Here is a 19,787-nt window from a genome sequence, read left to right on the forward strand (position 1 = left end):
TTGAACAGTGCTTGTACAGATATTCACATAACAGGGAGAAATTGTATGAAGAATTCTAGCCCTATGGTTGGTTGCAGCATGCTATCACAGTTATTGTTTTGTTTTATTGCTTCATTGATGATTTTAGCGCTTCATTAATGTCTTTCTGTCAAACTAATTCTCAGTGCTACACTGAGGACTGCCCTATTTTGTTCTACTTAGAGTTATTTTTGTTTGTTTGTTTGTTTGTTTGTTTGTTTTTTCCTACAGTAAGAGAAGGACTTGTTTTTTCTTCACAGAGAAAATAGAGACAGATTCAAAATGGTTTGAAAGGAAGAAGGCATATTCTTCACTCGTTTAAGCAGATCTGAGATCGAGCTTGTTACTATCAAACCTGAGAATTTGAACACATGAGCGATGTATTAATCCCAATTTCAGATTGTTATCTGACTGATGTGGATAGGTGTTTTACTCATTTTTTACTCATGAGTAAAAATTGTTTTACTCATGAAATATTGAACGCTGAACAAAATCCCTTCAAGTTCTTTAGGTTTATGTATATGCTTTTGACCTATTTGAAGAACCCTTCAAATATGCAAAAGTATGTGCAAGTATGTGCAAAAACAGAGTGGGTGACCATGAATAAGACAAAGGGCAAATAATTGTGCTACGTCATGACTAATTGTGTGAATTTTATTAATTTCTAAACACAAAGACCTAAAAGTACCTAACAAAGGTTCTGCTCAAATTGCCATTAATCATATACATAAAGACAAGAAGAGTTTCATTCATATAACATTGTTCATAGAAATCAAGTGACTGTTATAACTCATTGCCAACATTATTAATATTAAGTCTTTTATTGGATGACAGGAATTTATGCTGAGGCTGCATATAATTAGTTCCTGAACAGCCATTTAGCATAAGCAGTTTCAAATATGGCAACCACACATCAATTTCAGTGGTGACTTCTTAACCCTGAAAGCTTAATTTTGTATTTGAAAGTAACCGAAAGTTTTTAAAGGTCACTTGTTTATGTCTGGAATTAATATGAGCTCATAACATCATGGGCTGGATCTTTTATAGGAGTGACCTGGCAAGACTGCTGAAATTGGTGCTAGGATGCTAGGGCTTGCCATCTGACACTATAGGACCTGTGCTTCATAAGAATAAGACGCATATGACACTGTCATTACTCTGTTTACTCCCTATAGAAAAAAAATGCTTTATTGATGAAGGAAATTTTTGAAAACAAGAATAAGGAACCACGTCTCTTGATTGCTGTGGGTTGACAGTATTAATAGATGAACATCAGTCTACTCTTTTGGTGAAAGAAGACCAGAAAGTAAGTGCATACTTTATTACTTAACAAAGCACAATAGTCTCTTTCAAGAAGTCTTGAGGCTGATTCTCAAGGAGCTTGAATTCATCCACTGAATCTTTTCTCATGGAGAAGCTTGCCTCTCAAGGTAACAGGATGAATGAACACTGGATTGTTTGCTTTCTGCCAGTCGTAGTTCGCATCTTCCCCCAGTCGTGCATGTTATAGCAGTTATCTAATTGTCTGTTTTAAAATGGAGTATATTAGGCCTAAGATGTTAGTGGAAATACTTTGTGCACTGGTATTTGGGAATGTTCTCCCTTTACTTTCTTCATAAATGATTTATCAGCTGCATTATTGCTTGCATCATCTTTATTATGCCTCCCAAAAATTTTTTACAGAACCCTGTTTTACTTAAGGGCCACAGAAAAGATGAATGAAGCTTAATATTTCACCATGAATTTACTTGAAATTTGTCAAGTAACTTTCTTATTTCGTAGCCACTGGCACATCCTTAATAGTACCAGAGGGAAAACAAAGAAGGTAGCTCATCTGAGTAGCATATGCATTTATCATCTTGCAGTATGCACTGAAAAACAGAGGCAGAAAACCAAACACTTTTTCTAGGAAATCTTCAGAACGTGTAACAGCAGGGCTTAGACCTTCATTTAGCTTTGAGGCTCATGACCCTCAGATGCCTCTAACCCTCACTGGCTGGCGTATCTTTGGGTCCCAATTTGTTAAAGTTCCAATGTAACCTACATTTATCTCACTTTAACTCCTTCATGGTTGCTGTGCATGTATTTTTTGCCACCACAAGAAAGTACTACAAGCAGTGATGCTTCTAGGTCCTTCTGCATATTGAGAAGACCTCTGAGTGTGTGAAAAATTATGTATCTACTTAGAAGAGAGTCATTGTTTTCTCAAGACCTATCAAGTAACAATAAATATGCATGTACTTCCTACTGGCCGATATCCCTTCTTATGGGGTAATTACTTCTGTTTTACCAGGAGAAAGCTGAAACATTTATTCATTATACCTTGTAGAATGGATTGGTGTCAGAACAGTGCTTAAAATTTTGGATGTTTTGTCATTTGGATTGATAGGTGCCACCTCTCCTCACAGAAATCACACTGGAAATTGTGCTCAGCATGCCAAAATGTCATGGCCTCTGTCTTTGATGGTGATGTCTATGATGATGAGAGCTGGGGGGGGGGGGGAACTGCAGGTTGTTAGGGGGAGTGATGTGAGCTGGAGGGGTTGTTGGGTTGCAGATTCGTGTTGTTGCCTCCACCAGACCTGCTGTATACACTGGAACACATCATTGTTTTCCCTTCTGCTGGAAGCAAGTCTGAAGTCCGGTTGCTGGTGTGCTGTTCAGGCTACCCTGCTTGTAGGGTTGAATGAAGGCAGCAAACTCTTTGTGCAGGCACAGTATGTGCATACGATTGGCAAGTGGTGTGAACTTCACAGTAGGTAAAGATATGTGACCATCAGAGAAGTGAGATAGTACCGCTTGGCATCAGACGCGTTTGCCTGAACTGTCATGCTGTGATTTGCCAGAGCATTTTCTTGTTGTAGACCATCCAGTGTAGTTTTAGGAGCTCTGAGAAAAAAGAGAAGGGTCAGTGGATTCAAAGGCCTGCTAGGATGTGAGAAAGGTAATGGAATCTAATAGAATCTTTCCTATTGTATAGTACGCATGATTTCTGAAGGACAAGCAAGGAATGCCCCTAGCTCTGTCCTGCTTACAGAATGTTCATCAAACAAAAAATCATTCCACTTGCAACCAACCAGCAATGTGAGGAAATATTCTTTATTATTGTCTAATGTTTCCACATTCCAAATTCAGATTTTTTTATTTTTTTTTTAATATCTTCTACAATTCTGCTGCACTATGTTCTGGTACTCTGCCTCAGATTTCATCTGTGGTCCTCTTTTAATTTTCTACTTCTGTTTTTTTTGTATGCTCTAAGAGGAGATAACTTGTACATCATGCATGAGGCTCAGTACTAATTGTAAGTGGATAGGATCCTTTTGAACACCATTCCCTATCTAGATCTGCTAGCTTTTTCTCTTGTAGTAGGGATTTTGAGTGCTACACAAGCCTTAGAAGAAATTCTGCAATGAAGCATTTGAATTAAGAAGGATTATTAAGAATAACCCACCTAATGGATCATTAATGTTGATTACTTATCAGGACAGCTGAGACTAGAATTAAAGCAGTCAAGTAAACTGTGCAAAAAAGATAAAAGATCCAAAAGAATGAAATTAATGATATTAAAAATGAATAAATAAGAATTCCAGCTTGTTTCCGGTGTTTGCCCATAAACAAATTCTATCAATGAAACAAGAGGGTGGAAAAGGGTAGTGTTTCCAATATATCTGCTTGGATGGCTAGCAATGCTGCTGAATCCTGGGAGGGTAGAAACTATTTCTTTCACCCTGGACCTGTGGGCTCTGCTCTGGTGCACCAGGATTACTGAGAGATTGGAGGTTTTTGGGTACCAAACAGCTTAGGAATAATTTCTGAGGTGCCCTTTAGAGGCCTCGATTACAAAATGCTTGACTGATAACATTCAAGAAAGAGAAACAAATGGGGCTTTCTAGACAACCTGTTAATATGGAACAAATCTTGTATATTGGTCATGCTTTCAGTCAGAGCTGTTCTAAGAGGAAGTACCTGATGATGTTGGTTTGGTTATCAGGTGTACAGCTGTACACCTATAAAAATCACAGCATCTGCTGCAATTCAAAAGCAAGGTATTATAAAATTAAATGGCATTAAAAGAATAAAGTGTCAAAATATTTTCATTTGATTACATTTAAAATGCCTCAAAATGGTTCATATTATATTTTTTGAGTATTTCAAAGGGGCTTTTAGGCAGGTAGATTTATCTTCTGTTTTTAGTTATATTTTGGGGACTGATGGATGGAAATGTGTATTTGTATGTACAGTTTTCTGTGGTGCCAATTAATTGCGATTTCAGATTTAAGTACGTCTTTTCAAGTAGTTCATCTTTCATAAAATGGTAGAAAATGCTAGCTCTGTACTAATGAAAGTTACACATTTTATTATAGGTTTTCAAGAAAGTAAAATGTTAGTATTTTCTATGGCTTTATTAAGGTGTAAAGTCAGATCTAACATAGCTGCAGCATAAGATCAGATTTTTTTAGCTGCATTTTTTAAAGTACTTGGAAGATTATCTGTCTTCATTCAATAAAACTGGGTTAGTATTGTGGAGGAAAAATAAATGTCTATAAATATTTAGGTTTATACAAGTGAGATTAATTATATATTGTAAATGTAGAGCAGCTGTTCTGAGTATCTTCTTGTACTTGATCTATATTGAGAACTACTTTTCCCATACTGACAGAACACCAGCATTTCCAATATCCAGCTAGTGCTCTCCATCTTTTCTGCTTCATTTTTATGGGCAGTTGAGTACACATAAGTATTATTATTATTATTTATTTATTTATTATTTATTATATGAGACTGCTAGGATGCAGACCCGAGACCTGAACTTTTCTACAAACATCTGTTTTGTGCACTCTTGGGAACTAAGTCTGTTATAAAAGCTTCTGTTATTAATGTTGGTTTTGAATATTTTAGAAACATCTCTTCATTGGAGCTGCATTAGAGTAAAATTGAGAAAGACTTTATTCAGTCAGTCAGCTACAGAATATGTACTAATTCTAATTAATTACTTAGATTTTATTGCATAATAAAAATATCTTAATGGCATAGTTTGTCTATACCTACTATATCTACCTATATATACCTACTATATATACCTACTATATCTGTAATGAAATCTAAAAATACTTAAAAGATTGTTTAGATCAGCATATTCTTCTGGAATACGAAGGAACTGTCTATACTGAAAGCTAAACTGATCGTTGTTGCTTGAAATATTTTTTTCTGCTCTGTAGAAATTCAAAGGTGTTTGTATAGAAAGAGCACGGATTTTGGTATGAGCCTGTCTCCTGAAATTCTTGGTATCTTTTTTCCTGTCCTACTGAACTAGATATTTTTTCACCTTGCACCTTACCTCCACCAGCCTGCAGGCATGTGGTCTCTACACGACTTGTTTCTGAAGTAGTGTAGTCAGTGTTGCCTGTCCCAAAGGGTGTGTGAGGGGAAGGCAGTGAGGGCAATCTAAAACTGGTGGAGAGACAGGAAAAAGGGATTAACAATCTCTATAGCTCTGTTCCCATCAGTTTGACCCCCCTTCACCCTCATGATGCCCATTAGGTTGTTTAACCATTGAGAAATGTTGTCTGCTGAGTTTGTCTTTCCTAATGCACAAGAGCTGTTTTCTTTTTCCAAAGATATGCAGTGATTTTAGGAACTTGCTTTGTTTTTCAGATAGGCAGTGAGGAACTGAAGTCTCAATGAGCAATGGCATTTATGCTGTTAGTGCAGTGTCCTGTAAAGGTACCAGAGTTAACTCAAAGCTGTCTTTTCTACTGGTAGTAGTTGTGGCGTTTGTATGTCAGCATTTGAGCAAACTGTCCTAAAGAGAAACTTCCTTCGGGTGCCATGGTTGTTGGCTCTTCTGCTTCTAAAACCTGGCAAAGTATTTTGGAAGCATACCCGGAAGTTGGGGTACTTTGACAGATGGATTGAATAAGTTAGTGGGAACAGTTCTGAATTTTGCTGTCACTCTTTTGCATCCCAGTCCTTTGCTAGAAGGTTCTGCCCCAGAACAGTGAGTTGTGTGTCAGCACTTCTGCCAATCTCATTCACAGCTTAGTATTTAAATTGCTACTGATACATAAGCTGTGAACTTGAATAGTAGGGTTGCATGCATGTATGTTGCTATGCTCTGGAGTGGGTGCAGTAATTTCCTGCAAAGGAGTGAGATGGACAGCTAGGAACCTAATGTCCTTTGAAAGTGATACTTACCCACATCAGTTATTTAGTTGGAAAAACTTTACAAAATATTTTTGAAGTGACTATATCATAGTGTTCCTTGTGTTTTCACTATTGCTGTCTTGTGGGTTAATAAAGAATAAAAGAGAGAAGAATTGGAGTGGGGGAAAAGATTGGGACAAGATAGAGACTGGAATGCTGGTAAGGACAAATGCTGCTCTTGGCAAAGAGGTGATATGTTGAGTGCATGTTGATAAGTGACATTTATGGGTTATGAAATATCTGCAAAAAATGTCAAAAAAAAAAAAATTGAACCAGACATCTTCCAGTTCTGGTGATCTGTGAGCAAAACATCCAAAACCCTGTGATTTACAAAAATGAGTCCATGCTTCATTGCATGATACTGATCTAATGATGAGCTTTCAAATTATACAATGCACACTTCTGATATACAGCTGTGCAGACTGAGGGATTTTTATTCTGAATTTCAAATTTCTAGTAGCCTTTATTTCTTCCCATCCCTGTCCCTGTCTAATTTGTGTTCTTTCTTCCCCCATGGAGACTTATTCCTTATTAAAGAAGATGCGAAGCTCAGAAAGACTCACAGGACTAACTCCTTGGAGATGATGAAATAAGAACAAGGTAAGCGGAAGGATTTCTTTGTCCAACTGTAGCCAGTAGCCAGAGTCAAATTAGGAATTGGAAACTACTTTCTAGAAACTTGCTTTTATGAGCTGTTGGCAGTCTGACCCACAAGATCCTTCTCATGGCCAGTAATAGCAGCAGGAATTTGAGAATAATTATCATGAATGAAATGAATATTTATAACCAGTTACTGGAGAAGAATGGAAAAACACATGCCACTTTTCCATCTTCATTGTTTCTAACTCATTTGTTGTGTTGATATACCATTTCCATTTTATTTCATGGTAACATGAATTGTCTTTCCCTTCTCTGCTTATGATTTGTAGTTAATCCTGAAGTCATAATTATACTTCTTTTAAATTCCTCTAGAGAAATCATAGTGATTTGGATGAGGATCAAATGCAATTGTTGATGAACTTAGTCTGTGGGAGTATATAAGGTTTTATAATACATGCTTTACTGATAACAAACTTGATTATTTTTTTTTTCGTGCTAATTGTATTTGAGGACAGCTAGCTGGCCAAGAGAAACACTGTTTCTCACCATTTTCAAGAATTGTAATCTACTTGTTTGCTAAGGGATGAAAAATATAATGATATGATAGGTCTTGAATATCATTCTATGTGAAGTAAATTTGTACAAGGGAACTACAGAGTTGTGGACAAGCTTTTGTGAAGGCCGTTTTATTCTATGCCATTCCTAGTTTCTGTGATATGTTTAAAAATAATGTGCATCTTCAGCCTTCTGTTCACTTAAGAAATTCACATACTTCTGTCCCAAAGTCTGAATATGATCCAGAAAGCATGTGTTCCCTTCACAGACATAACAGCAGGAACTCATTGTAACATTTCTACTAGGGCATTCAGTATTGTTTTGGAAATGTAGAGGAATTATCTGGGTATGTGCCATTTTGATGATTATGCCATCTTGCTTGTATGGCATATGTCAATGTCTATCTTCCCTTGTTGTGGTTTCACTTTATTACTCTAATCATGAACCTTTCATTTTGCCCCCGACAGTGCTGAGAAATGCAAATACTCATATTTGATGTGTGAGCTTAGTTACCTTCGTGTTGCTGACATCTTAGGATACAGCCCAAAGGTCTGCCTGAATACTGAGAATAACAAGGGAGGTGGGGTAGAAATGCAGGTGTGTGGAGGGCACATCTGGAGAGTCCTGGAAGAGTCAGTACTGCCATTTGCCACTGCTTGCTGTAACTCAGTATATATTCACAATAACTTACTTTTTGTGTTTAAACCTTGCTCATGCTCTACAGCTTGGTAGCTGCTTTCCTTTACCCAAGAAAGCAGTTCAGCTTGACACTTTTCTTCTTCATGAAGTGATCCTTCTAATACTTCTAAGATATTTTTTCCTGCTTTTTCCTAAGCTCTTGAAAATTGATCCATCTCTACTTAGTGATCAGATCAATAGAATGGATTATAACTAAAACTGTATCTGGGTGTTCAGAACGGAGCCAGTTTATACGTTTTAAAGAGCTGCAAATATCTTCCATTGACTTCAGAATCATTGATCCTGATGCACTTCCGAGAAGAGTACTATCAGCTTCTTATTTTTTATGTAAATGACTATAGATAGTCAATATATGCTTATTTTGAGGTAAAGCCATGTGTGGTTTTTTTTTTTTTAAGTGTCTGTGTTCTCAGAGTTTTTAGTCATAATTTTAGAGGAATGAAGGGCTAAGCACATTAGCTCTGTTTCTAAATATGTTAAAAGTTTGCCAGTGTGTGAAAGAAAGGGTAAGAGCAGTATAATCTTTGAGATTAATTGGAATGATGGAAAAATATAATTTATTTGAATGTCACCAGATAGCAAGGTGCAAGACAAAGAGCATGCAATGTAATTCAATATCTAATGATCACAACAAGGCCACAACAGTACAGGAATTATAAGGATTGAATGAAATCATTTTTTATTTGAAGGAAATAATGTTTGTTCCTAGCACATGTTGCAAAATATACCTCCTCTGTTTTCCTGTTGATGTGGATCAGCAACCTGTGTCTCTGAACAGAATGGCAGCTCCTGCAGGCAGTGGTATAGCAAAATAGCTCAAATACTGTATAGTTTCTGGTTACTTGCTTCAAAAATGATGTAGAAGAAAGCTACTGTCTACCAAAGCCAGTGAAAAGAGATGAAGCTTTCAGGAACTGTAAATACAAGTTTTAAAAAATTAGATTTCTGTGTTTTAAAGTGAGTAGATATTTCAAATCTCTTTGGTTTGCATGCCCTTGTGCTGATTAGTGATATTGTAAATGGGGAGAACAGGGAATGACCCAGCAATTCAAGTGAAGGATCGTGCAAAAGGTCACGGTAATAAAGTTTACTGCCATTCTTCAGAGGTAAATGAGGTATTAAAACACCGGCTCCTCTTCCTTGTGGCAAAGATAGAAACAAGTGCAGGATGTGCCTTTTCTTGTTCACATTTAATGTGAACAACACAAACTTAGTTCATTCTCGCCTTCTAATCATGTACTTATCAGTGGCTTTTTAAAAAGAAAACTTTAGTTAAAAAAAATCATTTTTCTGTCCTTCAAGCTGTGAAACTGCTAAGACAAGAAAGACAAGGGAAAGCTGCTTAGATTTAAATTTATTCATGAAGGAAAAGCTAAAGAAACCTGGGACTAGGAAGTTGACTAAAGGAAACTAACGCTTAGTTAAATATTCTTATGGCTCCTGCAGATTATTAAAAAGCATATGGCTTTATGAGCTAACAGTCTGGGTCCTGTGGATTTGTGCTATTAAGCAAAAGAGTTCTGGGAAAGGAAAGGGAAACTGAAGGCTCTTTTCCCAAGACTGCAGCTGCCTGCTACTGAGCCAAGCTTGATTTTATTCAGTCTGAGTGTTGTCGTAGATTTCTGAAAAGTAAATCTTGGAAGCCTGCCTAGTTCATCAAAAATAATTTAAGGTGCCATGACAGAGGCAAGGGAGCTTCTCATTATTGTTTCCTGTATTTTATGACGTTGGCACACTTCCTGAAATAATCTGAGAATTGCAGACAATAATATTTTGGAGTGCTGATAAATAGATCTCAACAATGAAATTCATTTCTTCTTTCCTGGGTTTTGGTAATATGCATTTTCCTCAGTAAATACCACTTTTTCTGGAAACTATCTCCTTACTCTTAACAATAACATCACTATTTCAAGCATTTCTGTACAAAGAGAAAATATACCAATTAGCAAGACATGGAAAAAAATGTTAATACTCTTAGAAACAGCTATGGACTGTCAGCCAGGGATTTTAAAAGCACAACCTACTGAGCTGTAGATTCTTAAAATAAATAATTTGAACATTTCTTTGTATTAAACACATTTTTTTTTGTTCCCTGCAGACACTTTCCAACTGAACTTGCCAGTGAGAACTACAGGAAATATTTAGGAAGTAGGCAGATTTGTAGTTTCATCCCTAGACACGTAGCTTCTTTGGGGAGAAGGAGTCTGAAGAATGCAGTCTTTTTAAGTGCTTCCTTTTCTGATTCTACAAACATGAATCATACTAAGAAATCTAATTTGATATTAAAAATTAAAAAAAATTTGCTGTGTACTCTGCAACCACCAGTACTTTGAAAATAATGCTATTTAACTTGATCACAATAGATCTGAATATTTTTGTTACAAGTGGTCATCACATAAAAGTAAAGCATGGAAAGTGACACACTTGAAATTCTTTAAGCTTAAGTGGTAAAATCATTGACTCTATCATCTCATTGAAAATGTCAACTGTTTAAAAATTGAGCTGAAACTAGAATTTTGGGAATTCAGGGAGTAAGGCACATGAAGATTACTCAATCCGAGGTTCTGTGATGACTCTTACAATAATAAGAGAGCAATATGTTCATTCTTTTTCTACATTGTTTAAGAAAATAAGAATGGCTCTGTTGCATGGGTCCATCCATGACCGGAGGAGGGATGTAAGAATAAAGAAAAGCTGTAATAATACCATCTCTGACTACTCTCCCTGTCTCCGGCAATTTGACCAGACTTAGATAATTTCAGTAATCTTCAGTTGTGTTCCATTTCAGGAATTTGTCTAATCTTATGGAAACCTTGTTCTGAACCTGTAATGTGCAGTATGTTTGCTAATTGTTGGCCATTATCTGAGGCTGATGGTATAAATGAAAAAGATTACGTTTTCATTTAAGTACTGCACCCCCTTACCTAAATAATAAGCTTTCTTCAGTGTTTGTAAAAGGATGATCAATCAAAAGAGATCAATCAAAATAGTTACTTTCACTTGAGAAGGCCACATCTGGCACCTGATGTAATCTTTCTGTAAATTACATGCTCTGGACCTGGTATGTTGACAAATCTGGAACTCTTTGTTTTGTGATTAATTGTACAGAAAATCAAGTAAAGCTCAGAAATTCTTCTGAGATAGAGTAAAACAAATTATCAAGAAATTGTTGCAGATATCTGTTTGGATCTCTGTTTTAATTTAGTTTTAAGTACCATGCTTACCAAGAATACTAAGGAGTCCTAGGTAACCACCTGGAAGTAGCTAACAGTGGTCCTTGTATTCTTTTTGGGTGAGGCAGTTTGCCAGTCTCCCATCTGTAATGGAGCCACAGACAAGGTCTGTCTCTAGAATTACTCTTCTCTCTTGCACTAATAGTGCTTTAATCTTTGTATGCATTACGAACCCTGTGACTGTCAGGTGTTGTGTTGAAATTACCTGGTTTAAATTTCATTTTTTTGCAGGTGACATTGTACCCATTGTCTTTCAGAGACTCAGAACTCATGTGCAGCTGTGTAGAAAGCTCTGTGGTGGCTAACTTATAAAGCTGTGTATGGTCAAGTGTTGAATTCTCATCGATTAATCTGTAGGTCTAGAGCAGTCAGCATTGTGGTGCAAAGCTCTGTGAAATCCCCTTGCTGGTATCTTTGTCAGAGAAGTGGGTCAGGCAGGGACAGAAAAAAGAGTATTACATATTTGAAGGATGTGAAGACCAGGGAGTGCAATTGTTTATTGCATTCACTTCGCAGTATACTGCAGGAAAAATTATACGGGAAATGTGGTTCAGCAGGGGAGTAAGGAGCACAGGGTAGTTGCCCACAGTGCTGTGCTCTAGAACGGAGTAAGTTCTGCCAAGTGGAAAAAAAGATTCACAGGAAACGCCTAAGTCTGCAGAAATACATTTAGAATGATGTTTGCGTCAACCAAAGTCATTTGCCATTTTGAGTCCACATCCAGCAAAAATGTTTATCATAACATAAACTATTTGTCAGTGTGCTTCCTGATCACTTGTTGTGGGTAGTTAGGGCCTGGCGGCCGGAAGATGTGGCGCTGTACGGAAAGGTGGAGCCCCTCCCTTGATGGACAGCAGCGTGTGGCCTGTGCTGTAAGCAAGCGGAGGTGACGCTCTGGGCCTCGGCTAGATAACCCCATGGGACTCGACAATAAACGCCATTTGCCATCCACCACATTGGTGTCTGTGAGCCGATGGACCGAGCGGCCTGGGGTTGGCCGCCGTGCCGTTCCTGAACCAGGTCGCCACTGAAGGCAACACTTGTGCAGGTTCTTCTACTGCTTCTTTCTTTGCATTTAATTCCTTTGCTTCATGTGTACAAAGATTTCCCAACCCATGAAATTTTAATACAAAGTTTTTTTTTTTTTTTTAATAAAATAGGGAGAATTGTAAAGTTTTCAAGAGAAAACCATAATGGTACATTAATTAGATCTATCTCAAAAGCAAAACACATGCTTAGTTGTTTTTAAAAACTGAAATTAATGGCATAATTTATGTGTTTGACATTAGATTTCTAAGTAAAATAGTAATTCCTGGTCAGTCAGTTATATACTCTTGATGGAGTCAAAAAAAAGTGAAGAAAACAGCCACACACACCCCCCAAAAAATCAAAACAAATCTATTAGCTGTTATACAATCAAGCCATGTGGCATTAAATATGTCATTAAAGACTGATAACTTCTTGTATTTCATATATCAAGATTCCTACCTTCCTTTTCAGTGGCAGCCTCTGTTACCATTGCAGTGCTTAAAGAAATCTCTTCTACACCTCAGAGACATACGTGTAATTACATTTAGGCCTTGAGCCAGAGAGAAGTCTGTGCCAGCAAAATGTTTCTTTGTATCCTGAAAACATAATATCAGAATGGTATTAACTGTGATGTGTTAACTGTGCTAACTACATGTGATAGAAGTAAATCTAGTAGCCTTATTCCTCCCCAAAGCAAATGGTTATCTGATTGATGCTCCAAAGAATTGTCAGATTTGATAACCAGAGAAGAAGATCTTGATGACAAAAGTAAATTACAAGTTCAAGCCACCAAACCAACGAAAGATGTTTAACATTTATAACTAAAATAAATGAGATGATTCCTATATTGTAAACTGGATTGAGGTCTAAAAGCATAAGCTAAGTATTTTGGAAAGACATGGATTTTACTTCCCATTTACATAAGGATGAAATGCTTCTATCAGGGGAAAAGATGGAAGTGACCTTATTAACTTGGCCCTCTTGTGCATATATTAAACTCACATATTTTGATTATTCTTGTCAACATTATAACAGTATATTGCTAATTAGTTTATAAAAATAAGACATCTCCTTGCTTAAGCTTTTGTTTCTGTTTTCATCAGGAAAGAAATTGGGTTATAGTGAACTATACTGAGATTACAAATGTCAGCTATAGAGTTTCTTCTCTGAGTACTTACAGAAGTGATCAGACTTTCTGCGTGGACAGTTCTTTCCAAATACAACTTTTCCATCTTAGTTATAATAAAAGTGATGGATGGACATAATAGAGAAGAGAACACAGTTTTCTCCCACGTACTCACTGAGTTTTCTGTCCATCAGACCAGACAGAGGAAAAAAATAGTTCAGACCATCATTATGTGAGTGTTCCCAAAATGGAAGGTGGCACATGAAAGGGAAAGATGGACCACATAAAGCCTGCTCTGATTTTTGGATGCTATATAGTGGGAAGATGGGAGAGGGAGAAGAGTGGAAGGCAGAGAGCTTTGATTTTAGTTCTACCAAAAATAGGTAAACTTTAGGCACCTTGGCCTGACCTGTTTTCCTTGAATGTAGCCTAAAGACATAGTCTGGATGAATGTCACAGCCTTCAGCTAGGAATGTTATGAAGTTTCTGTTACCATAGTAACAAAATTTTTTAGGCAAAGAGAAGCATATTGATATAACTTAAGTACGCATATAAGTTCTTGTAAAATGTGTGTTTTTTGTTTTTTTGCTTTTTGCTTTTTGTTTTCCTTTCATTGTGTTTCCCAACTAATATGGTAATACTTATCTGTTCCTTAAATTTAAAAAAAATACTTTATTTGCTTCTAGCTTAGCCTGGACTGTGTTTAGAGTGATTTCAGAACAACCGATCGAACCTGAAGTGTTCCACTCATTGACTAGTGCGACTATATTTTCTTGAGATGGCTGACTCTCACGTTTCTCTTCCTCAGGACATCTGAATGGTAAGCAAAGCTATCTCCACATAGCTACCTGACTTACATGTGAAATTGATAATTTAGGGGTTGGTAAAGAAAGTATCTTTCAATGGTCATTGTTAGCCAGGAAGTCTAGTTAGTTAGATTCAGTGTACCTTTCTGGTGTCACTAGACTTCTTGTGACTAAAACCATAATATTATATCTAAATGAACTGGGATTACTAGAAAATACATTGCTCATATGTATGATTAGTATCATTGAAATCAGTGCAGGAGTTTTGATAATCTGCATACGTGTATCAGTGCTTCATCAGAGTTACATTCACAGAACTCAAATGAAAAGACATGTTTAACTGTCATGGGGGAAACCATGATCCCAAGATTTGTAAGCTGAAAGCCTACAAGATAGAAATGAAAGCCTTTGAGAAAGACTGATGGTATTTGATATTTTTGTTTTGTTTTGTACCACTAAAAGTGCACATGGCTTGTAGTAAAATTTGGGAAAGGAAAAAAAATAAAATTCTCAGCCTAAAATCTCCTAATGCTGCAAACAAAATACATAGTACAAACTGATCGTGCTTTGCTCTGCTTTGCTAAATCTTTGAAATTGAACATACATGTTTGTGGTTTACATGAAAGAGTGCGTGTACATATATAGAGAGAGACAGAACATAGATTATAGACATGTGCTCTTTCTTGCTGGAATAATTTTCAACTAAAATTGTGCATGTTCTTGTTTCAATATACAAATTGGATTATATTTCCATTCAATTTGAAGAAATTAGTGCTGTTCCAGCAGTCATAGAAACAGCAAAGAACAGACTGAGTATAACCACCTGCAGAAATTCTGAATATTGAATACAGTTTTCTTAAATTTCAACTTATGTAGGAAGGTAAAAAAGAAAATTTCAGAAGAAAACTTGGTTAGCAAACTACCAAAAATATCTGGGCAACAGGGTAGCAAATGATTGGAATTAATGAAAAGGGTATTCTGTGTTGTTGTCCATTCTCTTTCAAATAAATATTGAAATACAATATGTGAAATTAGTAAAAATAACTCAGATTTGTAACACTCAACCATTTATAACTTACAAATGAGACAAAAATCCAATTTGCCTTTGCTCTTCTGCAATTAGATAAAAACTTCTTGTCGTGGTTTAACCCGGCCGGCAGCTAAACACCACGCAGCCGTTCGCTCACCCTCCCCCCTCCCTCTCTGGGACGGGGGAGAGAAATGGAAAGTGAAGCCCGTGAGTTGAGATAAAGACAGTTTAATAAGACAGGGAAAATAATAATAACAAAAATAATAATAACAATAATAATAATAATGATACAATAGTGATAATATGAAAGTAATAATAATATGTACAAACAAGTGATGCACAATGCAATTGCTCACCACTCGCTGACCGATGCCCAGCCTAACCCCGAGCAGTCCGGCCCCCTCCCCCCGGCTAGCCACCCCTATATATTGTTTAGCATGACGTCAGATGGTATGGAATACCCCTTTGGCTAGTTTGGGTCACCTGTCCTGGGTCTGTCCCCTCCCAGCTCTTACTGCACCCCCAGCCTGCCCGTTGGCAGGACAGAGCAAAAGGCTGAGATGTCCTTGGCTTAGTATAAGCACTGCTCTGCAACAATTAAAGCATTGGGGTGTTATCAGCACTCTTCTCATCCTAAGCCAAAACACAGCATTCCACCAGCTACTAGGAAGAAAATTAATTCTGTTCTAACTGAAACCAGGACACTTCTGTAATGAGCATATGGTCTTATCTTGATGTCTTCTATTTATCACCAAAGTGTAAAGATTAAGTATTAAACCACTATATTAGGTATCTACATGGACTCTGCAAATGTATTAGCTATAAGCATAAAATAAATTAACAAGCATATTTCAAATTTGTACTTCTAAATGCTGCAACTACAGGTACTGCTGAAGTAATTGCATATGAAATTAGTAATTGCATGATTGTGTGGAATTACCTGATTTGGTTTGCATGCTTGACTGTGGGGAATTATGCAAATGAGTCAACCTTAGTAAATAATTCATACCTTGTCCTACAGGTAACTAATTCAATATTGTTGTTCTTTTTTTTTTTTTGCGGTCTGTGTAGGAACACAGCATTCTTTTGAAATTAGCTGTCTTTCAATAATGATTACCGACATCTAGGAATAAGTTTGGGTTTGCAAGCTTTTCAGTGCATAGTAAATATTACTCATTCAATATTTGACTAGTGTTGGTTAGTTCTAAATGGCACCACAAACCTCCTCTCATTTTTCTCAACTGATTCAAATAATCCTTGGGTGCAGGGTACTGATGCGAATACACTCTTTAAAGACTTGTTTCCTGCATATATTTAATATGCTTCCCCTGCCTCTAAATCACAGGCCTTGATGTCCCAGGGGGGTCAAAATAATTAATAATGGGATTAAAGATCAGCAGCTTGGTTATTGACCATAGCAAACATTTACAGTAAGAAGTAGTACTTGAAGAAATGTTTTGATGAGTACCGTGGTAGAATTTGGCTTGAGATAAACAATTAGATGCCTGTAAGGTTCACAGTATTTTAGGGGATCTGCTGCTATAAATTGGGCAATTATTGATAGGGTTGACTACTGGGACTTGTCAATAAAAGACAAATTTAAATGAGACAGTTCATTGGAAAAATGTCACGTGAAAGGCCCTTCCACATCCGTGTTCACTAAACATTTCAGAACCTTGGGACAAAACTGAAAAAATACTAAATATTGAAAAGGATTTTATTCCTGTTTCTAGGAGACTTGAAATGTAAAAATTGGACAGCCTTTTCAGAAACACCTAGCAGTGTGGTACAGTCTTCAAACATCTGAAAGCAGTAGCAGGAATTTGGATTATTTGTATTTATCACCAAAGTGTAGTTTTGTCCCTATCTGGATTATTTGCAAGATTTTCATAACCAGGAAATATATCAAAATAGAATTTGGTGTTAGACCATTCAATAACAGGGTGTTAATTTCTCAGTCTTACGTTGATATTGCATGAAACAAGAACTGTACAACATTTTCACCTTGATATTATTTATTTATTTATTTCAGAAGTAATCTAGGTAGAGGAATGGACCATCTTTGTAAACTAACCCAAAACACAGCATAGTCATCTTTTCATGGATTCTGGCTCTCCTTATTGAATAAAACTCTTAGTATAACAAACTAGTGTTAATTCTGTGCCAACAAGATCATGTGTACAAGCATACTTGAATTTCCCAGTGTAAATGCAGGCAAGAGTCAGCTTTGTCATATGGTCTGCAGTTTAGTAATATTGTTAAATTCAGATTTGACTCCTGTTCATTCTGGTCTGGGAGCAGGCTTAAGACTCTACAGCTGAATGTATTAAGAAAAATACCCAAAGTTTCTTGACAAACATAGCTTCCAGTGCTGAAGTATCTGCCTTCCTGTGCGGCAAAAATGGATGCACAGACCTGTGTCCTTAAGAGAGCTTGGATGGAATGCCTTTGCAGTACTGAGTCCAGAATACGATGGGATACACTGGGAAGGATATAGCTATATATCTACATCCAGATATAGAATTTTCTTTTAACAGCTGCTACAGTTACAATACTTTCCCTAATTAATAGTGAAAAAACAAACAAACAAACAAACAAATAAACAAACAAACAAAAAAAACTTAAAATATTATTAATATAGAATGGCTCTGAGACTTTGGGCTTTACTGGGAGAGATATTTCAAGTGAAATATCAAACAAAATCAGCATTTGCATAATGAAATGTTTGTAGGCTTCACTGAGGAATGATGAAATTAAGTCTAAGCAAATTCTGAAATAAGTTTCTAATTTCAAAATTAGAAGGTGAAGGAATAATCTCAGAAAAGTCCTCAATTTTGTTGCTGCAGTTCAGATGGTGAAGAGACCACATCGTTGTGTATCAAAGGACTGAGAGCTTGCTGCTCAGAGAGCTCTCAGTTCTTATATAGGGCACTAACTACAAGTTATAAACACACTCGTTTTGAGGTAAAGAAATGTTCTGTATAACAGGTGAAATAAAGGAGGTCATAAAGATGCAAAGTGTCAGGTATTCATGGTATACAATATTCTTGAAACAGTGGATGCCTGCAGCTGTGGCCTTATGTTTCTCTTACTTAAGTACTGCATGTCACTACCTCATATTCTTTGTAAAAAAATAATAGAATTTAGCATTTGCTAGTGCTTTCAAGCTACAAACTGCTTTCTGAATGTTACATTAAATCACATCAATTCTCTGTGATGTGACACATTTATTTATTATAATCTCATTTTTACAAGTAGGAAGGGTTAGTCCCTTTTCAAGAGAGAATAAGGTAGAATAAATTGGCCAAAATCACAGTAAGATCTTGTGTCAGCGGACAGTAGCAGAGTGTGAATTTTCAGTTTGATCTCTCTAGATTGATGCTCAGCTTTATAAAATTGGGATGTATTTTAGTCCATAAAAATCCTATGCATAACAATGTAGAAATTTATTTTACATTTTAAATTTTCTAAAAAATAAGAAAGTATCTGATGCAAAGTCATCCAGTAAAAGATGGGTCTTTGCTTTTGAGTATGAATTGGTCTATTTGTGAAGAAAGTTGTCATGTATATTGAAAATATCTCCAAGCATTTTGTTGTCATAGCTGCTTAGCTTGAAAACGTGCATTTTATTAACAGATTTTATCAACTCTCCAGGCTGCAGTCAGGAAGTTCAGCATAATGCAACTGACAGTTACAGGTACTTTTTCTTGAGGGAACATACTCCACCTATGCACTTTCTTTCAAGGTGCCATTTAAGAAATTGCTTTAAATGTATGAAATGTTTGAATAGTTTGAGTCCTAGTTTACTCTGAGATTGCTTTCTTTCCTATTGTATAATGTCAGGTTGTATTATTATGAGTATGGAGAATATCTAGCACAAGTGGATCTGTAAAAATATTTCAAATATTACAGTGTAAAGTTTTGTTGTTTGGGATTCCCACAGAGAAAGACATCTAATTCCTTCCTGTAGTTTAACAGGGAGGAAATACTTTCCATCTTCTTGCGTTTCCCAGTTTAGTCAAATTGTGTCTTCTTTTTGTTTGTTTGTTTGTTTGCTTTCACTGAGTGTTTTTATTTGAAACATCATGAAACCATCCAACGCTTCTGTGTGCTCTTCATGTAGATTTTATTACCAATACAAGTCTAACACTTTATTTATGTTACCTTGTTATAAAGCATCTTGAGGAATAAGAGCTACGTATGCTCAGTGGCAGTCCGGATTGCTGGTTTTGAATTTGAACCACTAAAGGGATAAATTACATAAACCACATAAATCAGTTTGCAGGCCCTCTTGGTATGAAAATACTGCAGTGAAATTATTCTAACCTGCTGTAGATAAAGTGAAGCAGTTTAGAGAAATCTTCACAGCCAAGGGAATCTTAAACCCAGTGAAGCAGGAGGCTATGAAATAATCCCCAGGTTAGGAAGAGAGGTACGTAAAATAGGATTTTCCTATTAAAATAGGAAAATTCCCTCTCCTACTTTTT

General features: G+C 36.4%; 1 long non-coding RNA gene across 1 annotated transcript in view; it reads left to right on the top strand.

The window, feature by feature from the left end:
* Nucleotides 1-280: 280 nt before the first annotated feature.
* LOC113840928 (uncharacterized) overlaps nucleotides 281-19,787 on the top strand; it is a 42,913-nt gene continuing 23,406 nt past the window's right edge. Inside the window, exons 1-4 of the long non-coding RNA XR_011809902.1 lie at nucleotides 281-442; nucleotides 1,194-1,324; nucleotides 6,742-6,822; nucleotides 14,151-14,284. This is a non-coding gene — a long non-coding RNA (uncharacterized lncRNA). The remainder of the gene's footprint in view (nucleotides 443-1,193; nucleotides 1,325-6,741; nucleotides 6,823-14,150; nucleotides 14,285-19,787) is intronic.

The sequence above is a fragment of the Anas platyrhynchos genome, chromosome 5 (assembly GCF_047663525.1).
Source record: "Anas platyrhynchos isolate ZD024472 breed Pekin duck chromosome 5, IASCAAS_PekinDuck_T2T, whole genome shotgun sequence".
NCBI classification, from domain to species: Eukaryota; Metazoa; Chordata; class Aves; order Anseriformes; family Anatidae; genus Anas; species Anas platyrhynchos.